The 18,368-nt window shown below is 35.0% G+C and overlaps 1 pseudogene; it reads left to right on the top strand.

The window, feature by feature from the left end:
• The first annotated feature begins 12,455 nt into the window (after window positions 1-12,455).
• LOC113291660 lies at window positions 12,456-17,919 on the top strand (annotated as a pseudogene).
• Window positions 17,920-18,368: the final 449 nt, after the last annotated feature.

Below are 18,368 nucleotides of genomic sequence, written 5' to 3'. Positions count from 1 at the left end.
CACCCACAAACAATGACATAACCGATTTTAGAACATAACTTACTCAAGTATGCAAACGGGTACGCATACTTAAGTAGCCGGACTTGGACTGTGTTCGAAAGTACGCAAACGGGTATGCATATTGTCACACATCCAAACATCAGTTGAAATCAGTACGCATACGGGTGTTCATACCAAAGTTCTCGGACTTCAACTGACCTCGCCAGTACGCATAAGGGTATGCATACTAAACCGGTCTATGCAAGTACGCATACTATGTCTATAATACAATTAAGGTTAAGTGTTTTAAACTCCATTTCAATCATTGAAACATTCTTAGAAGACGACAATAGCTATCTCATACAAATTATTAGCTTCAAAGAAATTTTTAAGTGATCGAATGATCAATACGAAACATTCTGATTCTACATCAAATGACTGTATCACACAAATCATGTTAAGATGTTACCAGGCGATTTTCACATGATCATCTTTTTACTTTTATCAAGAATATAAGATGAACTTGGTTAAAGCGAAAGCTTACCAACACATATTTAGAGAAATATGTAAGCGAGTTAAACTCATCTCGAAATATCAAATGTGTATAAACCAAAAACTATAGTTATACGACTTTTGTCTCGAGTAGGAGATAGAGTAGAAATAGACTTTCCGAGTGATAGATGAGTTTCAGTCTCCACATACCTTTTTTTGATGAAGTTTCACAAGCTCTCCTTAGTAGTTCTTCGTCTTCAACTGATGAACGCCGTGAAGTCTAAAGCTCAACTACACAATCTATCCTAGTCTGAGACATCACTATAATTAGACTAGAAATCAAGACTTATAGTTTTGATCATTAAACTTGAAAAACAAGCTTGAGATAGCAACACTTGCGAGTTCGACCGAACAATGCTCTAACAATCTCCTCCTTTGTCAATTTTAGTGACAAAACTATCAATACATATGGATTACAAAATAAATAAAACTTTGTACCTTCTCATCCAAATGCTTGATCCCCTTTGTTTGTCAACATTACTCGAAATCTTCGTCACTTCCAAGTACTCCAGTGATTCTGAATGTGTTCAACTCAGTATCATAGTTGTTGAAGATCCATAGCTATAACAATGAGAAAAAAGTTGATCTCAATCATTGTTATACAATGTTATAGTATTATTACACAAAATCAAAGTTCAATTGTATCACAACTTTGACAACAATACTATGGTGATATGTATCACTCCCCCTTGGTCAATACTTCATCCCACAATGAAAACTACTCCCCCTTACATAATGATCGGTAAACCATATGTATTTGTAGTGTGAATTACACATTAATTCTGCCCCTTTTTGTCAATATAAATTGACAAAGGGACGAAAACTAGTGGGGTCCTAATGAAATTTCCATAGAGATACTTCATCACCAAAATTGAACATATTAACTTTGTTTAGATGCAATCATATAGTCGAAACTAAATGCATTCATCAAGGAGTTTATAAAGATACAAGAAAACTCCTACAATATTCGACAGCCGCACTCCCCACAAAGATTTCTCAATTAAGCACTAGTTCAACTAAGAACTCTCCCCCATAAATGTCATTCCCGAAAGAACAACAAGAGCGACCTTACGTTTACAAGAAAAAAAGGATTTCTTTGGTCATTAACAAATCACATGAAACATGAATTTGTATCCAAGAATCTCAATTGAATTAACCACAAATAAATGATTAATACAATTGGCCATGCTCAACATAAGAAAACTTATGGAGCAACACAGTACTTTCACAAAGATGTGGATCAGGGAAAGACCAATATTGTGGAATATTCAAAGATTAATTCTATTTTTCATCACTATTTGCACAATGACATACAATAGACTTAATATTTGGTTTCAAAAGCTCATTCTATCTTTCAGCAATATTTGCATAAAGACATATGATAGACTTAACTTTTGAGCATGTATGGGACAATCATAGCTCACGGGCGTAAACACGCAATATCCCATAACAATTTGCAATATATAAAACCAATGAAGATTAATACTGCAAAATCATCTTCCAAATAACTTAGAATTTAAATAAATAAATCTAAAAACATTGCAAGATGAAAGTCGTTGGCAATAGCTATGTGTACTCAAAACACAAGAATAAATTCTCAAAACACAAGGGTTTGTTATTCCAAACCCTAGTTATCCTTCTTAAAACACAAGAATAAATTCTCGTAAGAAGTTTCCTAGACAAAAATAAGAAATCAAGTTTCCTTGATAACATCATACCTTTGAAAGGGTCCATCATAAAAGGTATCACTGATATCCTTGATTCTTTTGACCGTAGAGACTCCATGTTCATGAGTTAGAACATTAACTTTCCGATCAACAACGCGGGCAAGATACCTAGCTTTGACACAATCCAGATGAGTTTTTTCTGATTCTGAATCAAGATATTTTGGTTTTCAAGGATTTTGGTCTAACCATCAATCAGATGGTTTATTTTTAGTTGAAGATTTGGAAATTCGACCTTTGAGTCATTCTGAAAAAGAATTAAATCCTTGACAGGTTCACCAATCCAGGAGTTGTACTCTTTCCTTGCAATCATCTTTTTCAAGACAAGTTCTTGAACTGAATCACATGCTTTAACGCCTTCTTCCATCTCAAGATTCACCACTTCCTGAGGTCTTGAAGATTTCTCCATTTTATTTTTATGAGGGATGGAAAAACAGTATATAAAATATATATGCTTATAAACAAGAGAAGAAAAACCTTGTTATGGAAACCCTAAAAAACTCTCAAGAGAGGACACAGACGTTCGTGGACCGGATAAGGAAGGTCAAAGGTATCCAATAAAAGGAAATACACACTTTTTTTTCTAATATCTCTTACATTCATAGCTCAATAATCAAAAGAATAAATTAGAGCATAGAGGAAAGATGCAAAAGTTACCGGGAGTCAAGAATTGGACCTTCACAAAAAAAAAAACACTAAATCAAACACAAGACAATTTACAGTAGACTTGAGCTACTCTCAAAAATCATCTTGCAACTCTCAAGTTAGATACAAGGATGAAGTTACCTAGAGTTAGGTGGCAGAGTGAGATGTAATACCAGTATGAGAATTGAGAGATGAATTGTAAATACCTTCTGAAGGTTTGATCCTTGTATTCCTTGCCTTCCTTCGGTTATTTCTCTTTCCAGAGGAAATAGTCATAACCCTTTTAACAAATCCATCAGGAGTCATCAGGAGTACATCTATGTGCACCCCCACTAAACCAGGGGTGCACATTCCTCCTTCCCTTATTAGTTATCTATCCAACTCTAGTTAATTGCGTTGCTTAACTTTTAAATATTAAAATAAAATATTGGAAAAACAAATATTAGACACAGTAGAACAGTACCCAAGCTTTTTCTATTCCTCTTCCCTTTGTTTTTTTTTTCTTTTTTGATAAACAAGGAACCTTTTCATTAATGGGATTTCAAGGTTACAATGAGTTTAAGATCGAAAATAAGAGAATACAAAGTAACAAGAACATACCGTAAGAGTACATTACCGAGAAATCTGACAAGAGAAAGAGAAGGATTACCGGAGTAAGACAAATACAAGTATGAAAAAGATCTGATTAAATCGGAAGAAGGATGGTTTTTCTCGGAATTAAATTCCAACCATTTAATTTGGTTTTCTTCTTTAGAAAGAAATGCTCCCAAAGTAGGAGTGATTTTCTCAAATCTCTTATAACTAGTGATGAAGCTTCCGGCGTCAAAAACACCATCTATGGAGATTTCGTCGCCAGATAAGTTAATGATGAAGATTCCGATGAAGATTTTGTCGCCGGAGACAACCAAGATGAAGATTTCGTCGTTGGAGAGCATGGAGAGTATCACTATTGATCTTAAAACTCAACCCAATAACCAAGAATCGCCATTAAAGTGAAGATAAACCTCAAAAGAGCAGATAAACCCACCAAAATGATGTATATAAGTAGAAAACATAATAAAAACCAAACTAATCTACTAACTAACCTAGAAAGCAAGGAATAATGAAAAAATCTCCTCAGATCTAGTCCAAAAATGTACTAGATCTGAGCAGAGAATGATTATTTTTGATGGTTTTGTTGAAGAAGAAGAATGAGTGAGAGAGAGGAGAGAGAGGTCCCCTTTGTTTATTATAAGAAGATCAGTTATCACTTATCAAATTATGGAGTCTCCATAAACACAAGCTAAAATTGCAATCTGAAACTTCTGTTGAGAAAATTGTTGACTAAGAAGCTTAGTGTAAAATCACCAAGAACTAGAACAAACAAGGAATACCAGAGCTACGTCTGTTTTCGAACGGTTTGGGATGATAACATCATCCATACTAGATGTTGCTGATATCCAAAGGAGCTGATCGTTTTGATATTCCATTTTAATTTTTCAACTGCTGTAGATGTTGTTGTTTCTTGTGTGTCCGTTCCTAGCTAGAGAGGCCAATATAAAAAGAGTGAATTATGTGAAGATCATCACAAGATGATATGAATTTTGATGATATTGGTTTTCTTTGTTCTTTTTTGTTCTTTTTGGATTGGATATATATAAATCGTTAGAGTGAAGAAGAAAAAGACAAGAGTTTTAAGCAAGTGTGGTTTGAGGTTTGTCATCACAACTAAAATTAAGTCTCGTCTGTCAATGATCCCTATTTCAAATAATCTGAAACCAAACGAAATTTCCTCTCGTTTATGTTAATATTGATCATGGGTATATATGATAATTAAGTCAACATGATGGACATACAGTAGATGAAATGATGAGCATCAAACTTTTAATTCAAACTCTTCTCTCCAGAATTCTTCTTCTTCTTTCCGAGTATGGAGTAATCCTCTAAGGATAAGCTTGGGGGCTTATCAGGATTATGAGTTAGGGAATGATAATGGGATCAAATAGCTTAGATGTTTTGATAGTAATAAGAATCAACGCTTCTTTTTTTTTCCTTTTTTTTTTTTTTTTTTTTTTTTTTTTTGATTTTTGAGTTCTTATTTCATTTATCTTTGATTTTTTTTCTTTCTTTTGAGAGTATTGGTTCTGATCCTTTTCTCTCTATTTTTTTTTTCTTTATGGATCTGTTGATTCTGGTATTTCTGTCTCTTTTTACCGTGGATCCTTTCTGATTCTTCTCTTTGGTTGGATTCTATTGTCTCTCCTCAAACTTTGTTTCTTCTTTCTAGATCTTTATTTCTTTTATTTATGGTCTCTTTATTTGTTCAGATGTTTTCTTTTTGTCTTGATCTATCTTTCACTCTCTTTATCTATTTAGATGTTTTCTTTTTGTCTTGATTTATCTTCCACTCTCTTCTTCTTAGGTCTTTGTCTCTTTTTCTTTGAAATTTTGTTGTCCGATTATATTCTCCTCTCTTAGTCGTAACCAGAAATCAATCTAAAAAAAAATAAGAAAAATGAAACAATCTCCCTGATCTGACAGAAAAATTTAAATAACTTTGCTAAAGTCTTCAAATGAAAAACCCTTCTTTCCCCTCTTCTCTGGATGTTTTCTTATAGTTTTAAATTAATTTCAAAATGGTGACCATCATGATTATTCTCACTATTCCCAAATCTACTAATAGTTCATCTCACTTTCTTCTGTCTCTTCTGTTTCTCTAAAAAAATTCCTTTAATCTTTCAATTATTGTTGCCTTTCCTGGATCTTTCTGATTTTGAACCGGAAAAGATAAATTTGAGGGTCTAAAAGTTGTTTCTCTTCTTTATTAAAAAACCTCTAATTAAAGATGTCCTTCTATTCTTCTTAATTGGTCTTGTTTAAATTTTACTGTGAACAGGGATGGGGATAGTTTTATCTTGGCTAGTTTTTTTTGGGATTGTCTTCTTTAATAGAACTCGAATCAAATAAATTTGTTATGTCTTTTTAGGAATTGATCCAATTTTTGGTCATGACTTTTAAGTTGTTGGTTTTGGTGATCTGTATTTGCATTTTTGTTCTTCTCCTTATTTTTGGATTGAATCGTAAGTTTTCACTTAGTTTCTTTATGTTGGTGATTTTTCTCTATAAATCCTTTTTCTACCTTAGGAAAAATAGTAATAATAAATAAAAATAATTGTTATTCCCCTAATCCCAGACCCTAACTCTGCTGATCCTAAATCAACCCCCAGGCAAGTCCTTCTTTGCTTTCTTTGCTTCTACCTTTTTTTCCTAATCTAATATGCTCCTGCTCTCTTTTGACATCTAAGAATCTGCTTATAACCTCAAGCCCAGGAGTGTCGTGACCTTTTGCCGTGCTGATTTGTATCTTAGGCTAAACAGGAGCCTTTTTTCTGAACTTTAAATTATTTCAATTATTCTTGCTATATCTTTATTTTGATGACAATATTTGAGGTTCATTAGGGATAATTTTTTTTACATGATTTTCCACTGTTCAGTTGAATTTTCCTTAGATGAGATGTCTAAAAATGCTAAATAGTTTTAGTAGTCAGTATCAACTGAACTGGGCTGGACTTGAGACTTTACTTTAAATCCTTAATTTGTTACAGCGAACTTCATTTTTGTCACTCCTTAAATCCCTATCTAGTGTTAGCCGTAATTATAATTTGCTTCCTTTTTATTAGCTTTCCATTTTATGTTGTATTGTGTCTGTATAAGGCTAATGTGGATTTTAACATACTTTTGTGGTTCTTATTGGAATAGGAAGATGAAGACTCCTGTGAAACAACATGATGCTGAAATCAATACTGGTTGTGTTCTATTTGGTTGTATTTTTTTAAAGATACAACTTCTACCGAGCAAATCTTCGATTGAGGAAAGGGTTACACCGTCATCCTCAGTCATTAAGAAGACATATCTTTCCCGTATAAGCCATCATGACACTTTTATCATACTTATTATTGATAGAAGGGCTCAGGAATCCATCTTGATAGTTTTATCTCGAGCTCATATGCTCATTCTGCCAGTATTAGAAGACTACTCATCGGCTACAGAAGGAGAACGAATGCTTCCTAGGATTACGAAGAATTACATTTGCTATGGTCATATTTACATTTATAGTTTTAGGATCTTCTTTAGGACTCATCGCGTTGTGATCTTTTCCTTCGTCGAGGTTTTATTCCCGGGGTTTTCCTTGTCAAGGTTTTTAACAAGGCAACATATGCGTATCCAACACCTCTTGGTGGTTTTATCATTTACTTGATTTTGTATGTCTTTTCCTTTCCATGTATTTCTGTCGACTTTTCTACTGTTGTAACGGCTGCTAACGCCTTAAGATAGTCGTTTCAATGAATACCTAACTTACCAAAAAAAAAAAAACTTTTAATTCAAAAATTGGCGTTCTGTATCTGCAGCTGGAAGAACATACCAATTGAAGAGAGATTTAAAGTTAAATGTGAATGTTCCAATAGAGGATTAAAAAGTGAAGAAAAAGAAATGTGAAAGGTTACTATAAATGTAGAGGGAGAAGAGAGATAGAAGTGATAATCTGAGACTATTTCCAAATTTTCAGCAAGTCCCGACATGTAATTCACTTACCTAATAAATAAAAAAATTTAACTTTTGTTAATCTATAATACAAAAGAGGTCATGTCTAAGTTAGCCTAAACAACTAGCAGTCTAGATTATATCTATCTCAATACAATTCAACAGCTCACAGTTAAAGTTGGAGCATGTGCTCTTAAATACCGCGCATGGGGCGTTCAATCACCTGAGCAGTTTTGGTTGGGATTTGAGGGATTTTAATTGTTATCGAGTTCACGACGACCTATGCATCCCAGACGTAGAAAAATACCAACTGCATATTGAGCCAATAGGAAAACAATCAAATCTTAATTTCTAGGGTTTTCAGCACATAGAAATCCTTCAAATATAATTCATGGACGATGACATATATCCTGCAATGTAATCTAGCATGCAATGGTCAGATTTGTTTCTTGAGCTGTAAGCTATTATCTCCTTTCAGAAATCTTAAAAAACTATTACTATATTTGAATTTGCAAAAAACTCTCTGCTCCAATTTTTCAACGGAAAATCTATGTAGGAGCTAAGAGCATGTATTGGTTGATTCACCGATGAGTTAGCTACGGAGGTTGATCGGGATTCATTGAGTATGTAAGGAGAAGCCAGGGGTTGGCTAACCCTGGCTCTAGGCCCACCCCCAGATAAAAGATTTGGGTTGTTTAAATTTGTGGGATGCATATTGGTTGATTTTACCATCCATATGTGGTAATTGATTCCCATAAGTAGGAATTTCCTATAATAAATTGCTCATTCAATAATAATGTACATAAACCCAATAAACGCTATAACCGAAAATGGGTCTTTGGGTAGAGTGACTAGATGAAAATTCGGAAAGTATTATATATATATATGAACGGTTGACTAGAATGCATATATATTTCCGTGCCGTTACGGCACGGGTTGAACGCTAGTAAATTTATAAAAAAAAATCATAAACCAGACATAACCCAAGGTCAGCTTATAACCAATAAAGAAGGGAGGAACGTGAACCCCTGGTTTAGTAAGGGTGCACATAGTCGCACTCATCCATCAGAGAGATTTTTCTGAGAACTAAGTCTAGGACCTCTAGAGATTGGTTCCAGATGATCAGAACTGTGAGATCTCCACCTCCTAGACTTAAACTTACCGGTTTTATTCTCATAACTACTTGGAATGTGTATATTGGTGTAAGAATTTGCATCATGAGAAGGAACACGATTCCAGAAAAGATTTCGAGATGAGTTACTATTGGAATCCTTTTTATGAGAGTTCTGGTTTTCTGCAAGAATGAAATACATTATAGATGTCGTCAGACAATTTACTCTGTCGACTGTAAAAAGAAGTAGATTTCGAAGCTCAGAAATCTGTTTCTTTCTAGTGAAACAATGTAAAACATGGTGATTCTTTTTTCCACAAAAAGAACAGTATCGTGGATCAGAAACATAATTCCCTTGACTCACGACCTTTTACGTCACACGCGAATTTTGCAAGTGATTCAAAGCGGATAATTCCTTGAAGGGAATTTTCTTCACGCCTGGTAATACCTTATGAGTATTTGAAAAAGGTAATGAGGATGATTTGGTCATCAAAACAGAGTTTTCCTTTTTTTTTAAGGTATCACACTGTTCTTGGGCACATCGAAGAGATGCAACAAGTTTCTCTTTTTCAACACGATGGTTTTTTATCTCTGATGAATGAGCCTTGATTAAACATTCTTCTCTAATTGAGTCTTCATTAACAGTATCTTCAAGCATACTAATATTTTCACGCTATAAAGTAGTTTCTTGAACCAACTTTTCGATATTGTTAGAGAGGGATTCAATAAAGAAGTGGAGTTCACGTTCTCTTTCAAGAGACTTCTCAAATTCATCAATGAGTTGATCATTCTTTTCTTCAGGTGTCTTGATTTTAGAAAATTGAAAATCAATGATTTCAGCAGATTTTTTTAACGGTCTGGTGAGTTCCATTTCAGCTTCATATATAGTATTAAATGTCACATCAGGGGAAATGTTATCTGAATCTGATAACGAAAAATTCTTACCACGAGACTCGGAAGAATCAACAAAGGAGTTATCCTTGGAGGTAAGCCCAAGACATTTAGCATAATCAAAACTTTAGGAAATCTTATCTATGTGCACGAGTTTGAGATAAACTACCCACACAAATCAGATTTCCACAAACACAAACTTATGAGGTCTTAAACGTGTTTCCCTACTATGATACCAATTAAAAAAGCGGGGGTCTAACAACCACACCCAATATTTCGCTTAGCAATTTGTATGGAAAAACTCCAATATACTTTCAATAGAATCAACTAGACATTCAGACTCAATCTTTAGAAGAGTATATCAAAGAGTTTATATCTCAATTTCTCAATTCAATCCGCAATCAAACAAATAGGAATTTGCGAGCCCGATTGAATAAGAGAAATAACTTGGACGGTGTCACAAACTAATATCCGAGTATCAATCAATTCAATCAATAACCCAAAGGTCGGATTCAAGAACTGATTGATCTTAATGCACAACTTGTGATATTTCAATTATATAAATAAATATAATGGAAATGAAATAACACAGACACCAAAATTTTTGTTAACGAGGAAACCGAAAATGCAGAAAAACCCCGGGACCTAGTCCAGCTTTGAACACCACACTGTATTAAGCCTCTACAGACACTAGCCTACTACCAATGAACTTCGGACTAGAATTTAGTTGAGCCCTAATCAATCTCACACTGATCAAGGTACAGTTGCGCTCCTTACGTCTTTGAACCCCAGCAGGATTCTACGCACTTGATTCCCTTAGCTGATCTCACCTAAAACAAAGAGTTGCTACGACCCAAAGTCTAAGACTTGATAAACAAATCTTCCTCACACAGAAAAGTCTATTGAGATAGATAACTCTGTCTCCCACAGAAATACCTATAAGTTTTGTTTCGTCTTTTGACAAATCATTGTGCACAGGAACCAATTGATAAACCAGACTTATATTCCCGAAGAACAGCCTAACATTATCAATCACCTCACAATGATCTTAATCGTATGGAAACGAAAAAAGAAACCGTGGGATCACAAACGATGAAACGAAGATATTTGTGACTACTTTTTATCTTGCCTATCGGAGATTAAATTTCGAGCAAATGTTAGAGATGATAGTACTCAATACGATAGAAACGGGAAATATCAGAACATGCAACTATAAAGAAAATATTTGGGTCTGGCTTCACAATCCCAATGAAGTCTACAAGTTGTTAACTTATAGGGATTTGGAAAAAACCTAAGGTTAAAGGAGAATCGACTCTAGTCGCAACTAGTATCACACAAAAGGTGTGGGGATTAGGTTTCCCAGTTGCTAGAGTTCTCCCTTATATAGTTTTTCAAATCAGGGTTTGCAATCAATGTTACGTTGGTAACAAAGCATTCAATATTCACCGTTAGATTAAAACCTGATTAGACTCAAGCTAATATCTCTCAACTTTTATATCGAACTTAGCTTGTTACACACAATTAAATGTACCTTCATTTAGATACGAATAACCGTACCTAAATATGTACACCTTGTTGGCTCAACAATAGTTAACCGAAGTTAGCCATATGAACACTTTCATATCAAGCGTATTCATCTTAACCGCAACTAGTTCAAATGACTCAAATGAAACTAGTTCTAGAGATGTTCAATTGTTTATATTCTCATAGAAGTATACAAGAAACAATTGAAACAAAATCGGTTTGATTCACTCGAATCAATTCATGAACATTATAGTTACAGTTTGCAAAAGATTGCATTCCTTATTTCATTAATGTATTGGTTCATGGCATAACCGATTTTAGAACATAACTCACTCAAGTATGCAAATGGGTACGCATAACTTGGACTGTGTCGACATTACGCAAACGGGTACGCATACTGTCACACATCCAAACATCAGTTGAAATCAGTACGCGTACGGGTACGCATACCAAAGTTCCCGGGCTTCAACTGACCTCGCTAGTACGCACACGGGTATGTATACCAAACCGGTCTTGGATCAACATATCCATGTCTATAATCCAATTAAGGTTAAGTGTTTTAAACTCCATTTCAATAATTGAAACATTCTTAGAAGACGACAATAGTTGTCTCCCACAAACTATTAGCTTCAAAGAAATTTTCAAGTGATCGAATGATCAATACGAAACATTGCGAGTCTACATAAAATGAATGTATCACACAAATCATGTAAGATGGTACCAGGCGATTTCCACATGATCATCTTTTGACTTTCTTTAAGAATATAAAATCAACTTGGTTAAAGCGAAAGCTTACCATATTTCGAGAAATATGTAAGCGAGTTAAAATCAGCTCGAAATATCAAATGTGCATAAATTGAAAACTATATAGTTATACGACTTTTGTCTCAAGTAGGAGATAGAGTAGAAATAGACTTTCTGAGTGATCGATGAGTTTCAGTCTCCACATCCCTTTTGTTGATGAAGTTCCACAAGATCTCCTTAGTAGTTCTTCGTCTTCAATTGATGAACGCCGTGAAGTCTAAAGCTCAACTACACAATTTATCCTAGTCCGAGAAATCGCTATAAGTAGACTAGAAATCAAGACTTATAGTTTTGATCACTAAACTTGACAAACAAGCTTGAGATAGCAACGCTTGCGAGTTCGACCGAGCAATTCTCTAACACTTTTTATTGTAAAAATGTTATATTTTAGGCATATACATCATTTTAATGGTTGCATAACCCAACTAATAGATGCATGAATCAAATTATGTATGCATAATTTGTTATGCATCATTTATGGAAAAAAATTTGCTCTCGCAGTGTGAGAACCTTATTGAACTAGCAGACTCATATTCGTTGGATTAAGCAAGATATGATGTAATCTAACTGGGAGTTAACTTCCATCATCTACCGAATATTTTGAAGAATTCGTGTGTATTTAACGAATATCTTATTACCTTCTTTTGTCGTGATCCTGCCATGAACAAACAAGAATCGTTAATGGAAAGGAGACGAAAAGATTAATGATTATCATAACCAAGAATAATTATGATATTGACGATGATGAAGCATATGAGATGATGATCACTGTATGTTTAGACTTGGACCTTTATGAACTCAAGGCTAAGATGATGAATTTTGTTCTTGTTTGGTATCTCTGTAGCTCGAGTTGGGAGAAAATGTCATAAAAAATTACGCTGAACAGTGGTTTGCTTAAAATTCAAAGGTATTGATCATGATGATAACAACTAAAAACCCTAGGTTATTACACAATCCTATGAAATTCAACCATTAATTATCATTGATCAGAATGGTTATTGATTGATCTTGATTTCAATTGGAAAAAAAAGGTTGATTATTAATCTTAATTACAATTGGATAAAGAAAACATAATAAGGAAGAACGACAAGATAGTAGGTATATTAGCAATATGCTTTAGACTGCACGAACGAAATTATAAAGGAAAATGCAAATATTTTAGCTTATCTTTTAACCAATTATTCGGTGACATAATTTGGTTAGCTGGCAGTTAGATGATGTCACATCTCACTAAATCTAAAAGTCAGGATTATGCTAGTTCAATAAGGCTCTCATAGTGCGAGAGCAAATTTTTTCCATCATTTATGGTGTCTACATAGCGCATCATTTGTGGTGGATGCATAATTGTTATGAATCCAAATTTCGAAATTTATGCCTAAAATGACAATTGCTTCTCACTTTTTCGTAAAAAATATAAAATTGATATTGTTGTTCGTACTCGTTGTGTAGATCTCTTTAAAATCTTTCCAACAAGAAAAGATTTGTAAAATTCTAAGACATGGTTTTTTAGATGTGTTATATCAAAGTTTACTTGCCAATTATACCCCCTGAAAAAATAGGACCCTTAACCCGTTATGCAAACAGTTTATTGGGAAGAGAGAAAATCTAAAAAAATGGGAAAAATATCGTTTGGTCCTTTTTTAGGTAGGCCCATCTCTGTTTAGTCCTTAGGGAAAATGCCTTTACTATTTGGTCCATAATTATTTAAAAATATAAAACAGACAAAAATACCCTTCCATGTTAATTTTTACTTATTTTCTTGTAGTAGTTCATTCGTCAAAATAAACTCCTGTTAACTTCTATTTATTTTTTCAGAAAACATATAAACCAGAGTTCATTCCAGAAATGAACTCCATATAAAAACCTAAAAAACCCAGAGTTCATTCCAGAAATGAACTCCATATAAAAACCTAAAAAAAAAACAGAGTTCATTCCAGAAATGAACTCCATATAAAAACCTAAAAAAAACAGAGTTTATTCCAGAAATGAACTCCATATAAAAACCTAAAAAAACAGAGTTCATTCCAGAAATGAACTCCATATAAAAAACCTAAACAAACAGAGTTCATTCCAGAAATGAACTCCATATAAAAACCTAAAAAAACAGAGTTTATTTCAGAAATGAACTCCATATAAAAACCTAAATACACAAATCTTCATCTTCTTCATCATCTTCATCGATTTCATCTTAAGCAGCAGCAACAACAAAACACATAAATCTTCATCTTCAAACAGCAGCAACATCGTATTCATCATCTTTAACAGCAGTAACAAACAACAAATGCACAAAAAGAACACAAAACTTCATCGTCTTCATCATCTTCATCGACTTCAACATCATCATCAACAACATTAACACCAACAGAGAAGAAAAAAAATCCTAAAACTCCGTCGTTCATCATCTTCTTCGTCGTCTTTATCATATTCATCGTTTTTCATCTTCGTCTTCAACAACAACAGATCTCGAGAAAGTTTTTATCATCTTCGTTGTCTTCAAACAGTAGTCGATCAAATCTTCAAATCAAGATTCATTATCTGCAACATAAACAGCTGTAGAAAAGAAAAAAGAAAAAAAATGGAGAGAAAAAAAAAACTGAGGAGAGAGAAAGTAGATCTGAAAATATGGAGGTGAGAGAAAGAGAATCTGAAAATAATATCTCCTCTCTTGATAATTGACTATATATATCCTAGGGTGACATCATGGATGATGTAATGGTCCCAAAAGGGTATTTATGTCACTCCAAGATGACAATTACATCATCCATGACATCACCCTAGGACCAAACTATAATTTCTAGGACCAAACCATAATTTATATTTTAAAAAAAGACCAAACAGACAGTTGATTGGGTCAACTGGACTAGACTCATCCTAATATATTATTCCTAGGACCATATGGTATTTCCTAAAATTGTTATACAAGTGAAAATATTAAGGGTACTTGTGTCTTGTTACTCTCTTTTCATAATTTCAAATGGGTGTCACAAAAATTAAAAAGTCTTTTGGGCCTGATATAATAAGATAATTAATTCTTTTTTGGGCCTTAACCTAATTCCCCATATTTCATAAAAACCACCCAAAAACACATATACCTGGCCATGAATTGTTACCTTTTGCTACTTGAATAGATGATGAACCTGTTGCTATCTTTGAAAGCTTTGTTTTCTTTGAATTTCTTGATTTCTTTTTAGGTGGTGATGATTTTGAAGTTTCGGCTGCTACAAATGATGTTGAATATGTTGTACTCTCTGCTGATTTTGATCTCGTCTTAGGTGTTGTTGATTATGTACTTTCTTCAGCTTCAATTAAAGTCGGATCTTCCGGTTCTTCTCCTGCTTTTCTCTTTGCAACAGGTTTTTTCAGAATCATTCTGCTTTTCTCATCAACAACTTTAGATGGTGAAGATTTTTGTGTTGAATTTTGTTTTCGGTTAGTGTTAGGGTTTAGATTTTCTGGATTTTTTTCACAGTTTCTCTTTTTTTCTCGGTGATAACGTTAATGAAAAGTAAAATGATTTTCCGTTATTATATTTTTGAAAGTGGTAAACTTGGCGCCCCCATATTCATTGCATCATTTATAGACTGTTTTGCATTCGCTCCACGTGCGCATTATGAAAAACGTGCGAAAGGAGAAGAAAGTCTTTACACATTTTCAAATTAATTCTAGATTCTGTAACTAGATGGATCAGGGTGGACTAAACCGTTCTGTTGGAGGCGTTTTTGCACTAAACAGTTTTTTCCCATATTCATGTCTGAAATGTGCTGTGCAGTGTAAAGGAGATAGGGCAAAAAACACCGATTCAGGGACGTGTTAGAACATCAAGTCAGAGAGCTCCTGTTCTGTTGCGTCTCAGCTTTTCCTATTTCAAGTACTTCTGTAGTTTTCTCCCACTTCTTTTCATGCTCTCGTTTCAATTTCACTTCCTCTCTTAATCTTCTCTGTCTCTCTCATCAGCTCTGTGAAAAAAGAGGTAAAACATCGGCACTACAAGAAAAAGGTATTCCATTAAAAATCAAGATTTCTTGTAAGTTTTCTGTAAAAATTCATTCTTGATACAGAATGGGTTTCTCAAAATTGTTCTTCTGTTCATTAATTTTCATTGTCTGCATATCGAGTTTATCAATTCATTCTGTAGCTTATGTTTCCATCAATAACATCACTCTTTTGGGTGATGCTTATTTTCAAGAAAATGGCAGGATTTGCCTTACTCCTTATTCACCATCACCATCACCTTCATCTTCAATTGGTGTGGGTAGAGCTCTTTATAATCATCCAATTAGGTTTCTTGATCCTTCTACGAATTCCAATGCTTCTTTCATTTGTCGTTTTTCTTTTTACATCACCCCATTTTCTGATTCTTCATCTTCTCCTCCACTGTTTGGAGATGGTTTAACCTTTATCATTACTTCCAAGAAATACATACTAGGTAGTGGTTTTGGTTATATGGGTCTCTCCAATGAAACTAGTCAAGAAGAGGGGGGAATGTACATTGCTGTGGAATTTGATCCTAGTTTTGACCCGGCTCTTGAAGATATTAGCGATAATCATATAGGAATTGACATCAATTCAGCTATGTCATTTGCTTCTGTTGATTCAACTTCGATGGGTTTTGATTTAAAGAATGGTAAAAGAACGACAGTGTGGATTGAATACATAGATTCCAAGAAGATGGTGAAAGTTTGGCTCAGTTATACAAAATCTAGAACTATTAGGCCAATTCTTGCTACTCATATTGATCTTTCTATGTACCTTGAAGAGTTTATGTTCATTGGTTTTTCTGCATCAAATGGAAAGGGATCAGCACAACACGTGGTCGAGAAATGGAGATTCAGGACTTATGGGTTTCTTCCTTCCGTTAATTCCTTTGATACAAGGGTTGAAGGTGGTTGTTTTATGTGTGTTCCTGATGATGTACTACCAAATGATACTGCTCAGACACCCTCAACAAGAAGCAGGAAGAATGAACTAGTTCTTGGAGTTGGCGGGGCAGCATTTTTTGTCTCGGTTTCGTTGGTTATTGGAGGAATAAGTTGGTTTTTCATGAGAAAGAAAAGAAACGGTGATACGGGAAATTCGAGACATCAACGTTATAATGCCGAACTAAATCAAGTGCCACAAAGGCTCTCACTTGATGAAATTAAGTAGCAACTAGGGGTTTCCATCGTAGTAGAGTATTGGGGGGGGGGGGGGGGGGGGGGGGGGGGGGGGGGGGGTCAGGAACAGTCTATGAAGGACACCTTGCATCTGGCAAGGAAGTGGCAGTTAAACGATTCCATCAGATCAACACGGCTGATCTTTATAGTGATCCGTTCACTAATGAACTGGCAGCAGTAATTGGTTGTTTAAAGCACAGGAACCTCCTTCAGCTTCAAGGTTGGTGTTGCGAGCGAGGTGAGCTAATCTTGGTTTATGAGTATATGCCCAACGGAAGTCTTGACAAGTTGCTGGAGAGAACTGGTGACTCACCAGTTGCAAAGCTCAAATGGGAAGACAGGCTAAAGATTGTTCTTGGTGTTGCCTCGGCACTAACATATCTTCATGAGGAGTGTGAAAGACAGATAGTTCACAGAGATGTCAAGGCGTGTAACATAATGCTTGATGCTGATTTTAATGCAAAACTTGGGGATTTTGGTTTGGCTGAACAGTACGAGCCTGGTGCAGCCATAAGGAATCCAACCATACCCGCAGGAACAAGGGGTTATCTTGCCCCTGAATATGTACATGCAGGAGTTCCCACTGTGAAGACAGACGTTTTCAGCTTTGGAGTGGTGACACTGGAGGTGGCCACAGGAAAGCTGCCGGTAGATAATGATGGAAGGACCCTAGTTGATTGGGTATGGGACAAGTGGACTAACGGGAAACTGATTGAGGCTGCAGATGCCGGTTTGGTGGGAAGGTTTAACAAGAGGGAGATGGAGGGAATGCTAATGGTAGGTCTTTCTTGTGCTGATTATAATTGCGTCGAGAGACCAACTGGAGGCAGCCAGGATGCTCAAAGGCGAAGCTCCATTACCAGTCCTACCAGCAAGGAGGCCATTTATGCCAGTAGTACCTGCGTTGCCAACTGATATAATAGCACAAGATGATGGAGTTGGAAGTGGTGGTGGGGTTGATATTGGTCGTCGTTCTGATACTACATGGATAACAGCTCGAACCAATTTATCTTAAGACCTGTTCTCGGCTTCAAATGTGTACTTGTAAATGTTTCCTGATACATTTTTAGTATGAAGACCGCGATGAATGCTTGAAAGTGTATTTTTTGTTTGATCTTCAGAATTTTTCAATAACGAAATTTCAAGTACTTGCTGCATTGGGTCTGAATCTTTTTCTCGTGTATATATATTTTTCCAACTAGTTTACATCAAACAGTTTTCATTTTTACAGGGTATTACAGCATTATGGGAAACACAGTTTTCGACTCCTTTCCCTCATCATGGAGCTTCTTAAATTACTGGGCTGCAGAAACAGTTGAGGCGTTACTTTTACTTTTGTTGTTTTTGACTTTTGCAGCATCATTATAATCTTGAGGACTGGTGCTCGTATATCCTTAAGTCTACTGTGCAGCATTTCTGGATCCAACCCTCTGCTTGTAAAGGTAATGTAGATGTGGTGCTAGT

Source organism: Papaver somniferum, chromosome 6 (genome assembly GCF_003573695.1).
Source record: "Papaver somniferum cultivar HN1 chromosome 6, ASM357369v1, whole genome shotgun sequence".
Lineage (NCBI taxonomy): Eukaryota > Viridiplantae > Streptophyta > Magnoliopsida > Ranunculales > Papaveraceae > Papaver > Papaver somniferum.
This window is presented reverse-complemented; position numbering and strand designations above follow the sequence as displayed.